This window comes from Nematolebias whitei, chromosome 20 (assembly GCF_014905685.2).
Source record: "Nematolebias whitei isolate Nwh7 chromosome 20, NemWhi1, whole genome shotgun sequence".
Taxonomy (NCBI): domain Eukaryota; kingdom Metazoa; phylum Chordata; class Actinopteri; order Cyprinodontiformes; family Rivulidae; genus Nematolebias; species Nematolebias whitei.
The window spans coordinates 580259-581892 of NC_056517.1; positions in this window are offsets into that span (position 1 = coordinate 580259).

Below are 1634 nucleotides of genomic sequence, written 5' to 3' on the forward strand. Positions count from 1 at the left end.
AGACATGTATGAGGACAGCAGGACAGTGGTGAGATGTGCTGTAGGAGTGACGGATAGCTTCAAGGTGGAGGTGGGATTGCATCAAGGATCAGCTCTGAGCCCCTTCTTGTTTGCTCTGGTGATGGACCGACTAACAGATGAGGTCAGGCAAGAATCCCCATGGACAATGATGTTTGCAGATGACATTGTGATCTGTGGTGAGAACAGGGAACAGGTGGAAGAGAACTTGGAGACGTGGAGGTATGCACTTGAAAGTAGAGGAATGAAAGTCAGCCGTAGTAAGACAGAGTACATGTGTGTGAATGACAGGGAGGAGGTGGAACAGTGAGGCTACAAGGAGCAGAGGTCACTGGTGAAGGACTTAAAGTACTTGGGGTCCACTGTCCAGGAAAATGGGGAGTGTGGTAAAGAGATGTAAAAGAGAGTCCAGGCAGGATGGAGTGGATGGAGAAAAGTTTCAGGAGTGATTTGCGACAAAAGGGTGTCAGCAAAAGTCAAAGGAAAAGTTTACAAGACAGTGATGAGACCAGCAATGGTGTATGGTCTGGAGACAGTGGCATTGACAAAAAGACAGGAGAAAGAACTGGAAGTGGCAGAAATGAAGATGCTAAGGTTCTCCTTAGGATTGACAAGGCTGGATAAGATTAGGAATGAGATAATCAGAGGTACAGCACAGGTTGAACAACTGGGAGATAAAGTTAGGGAGGCCAGACTGAGATGGTTTGGACATGTCAAGAGGAGGGACAGTGGGTATATTGGTAGAAGCATGTTAGAAATGCAGCTGCCAGGAAAAACACAAAGAGGAGATAAATGGATGCAGTTAGAGAGGACATGAAGGTAGTTGGTGTGAGGACAGAGGATGCAGAGGACAGATTGAGGTGGAGGAGGATGACTCGCTGTGGCGCCCCCTGAAGAGGGAAAAGCTGAAAGAAGAACAAGAAGAAGGCATGTCTCATGAACCCAGAGTAATAAGACCCACCTCACATTCAGAAAATCCATTTCATAGTTTGCAGCCAACTACAATATGAGGACAGAGTGAGCAGAACTGTGGCTAACAAACTTTTCATCTAAACATGTACGCTGTGTGGAAGTATTTTACACTAGAAACACCACAAAGCAAGACAACAACGTGCAATGTCTGCAGAGTCATAGCACCACATTAAACCGCGGTGAATTTAGTTTTACGTTGGACATTCGAGCTCCGTGGCTTCAGCAGGTCTGCTCCTCTCGCTGAACCCGTAGCAGGCAACCCGACCTTGGCCAGCCGTGCTCAATAGCGGGTCTGCTCCACTCACTGACCCCAAAGCAGGCAGCACGACCTTGGCCAGCCGTGCCCAATCTGCCCCGTTCAGTCTGCCCGTCTCGGAGGAGGGGCAGATTGAGCACGGCTGACCGAAATCAGACTGCCCGCCCCGGACTGACCAAGAAAAACACACCGTTGAAGCCCCGGAGCTCTAATGTTTACCGAGAAGGTGCTAAACTTCATCATAATTAATGACCAACCACTATCAGTTATAGAAAACTAAGAATTTCTCAGCTTGATACTTGCAGCCAAGATATAGATTACCTTCCAGGAGATATGTATCAGTACAACAGTAGACAATCATAAAAAAGCATATGAATTGAAAATTACA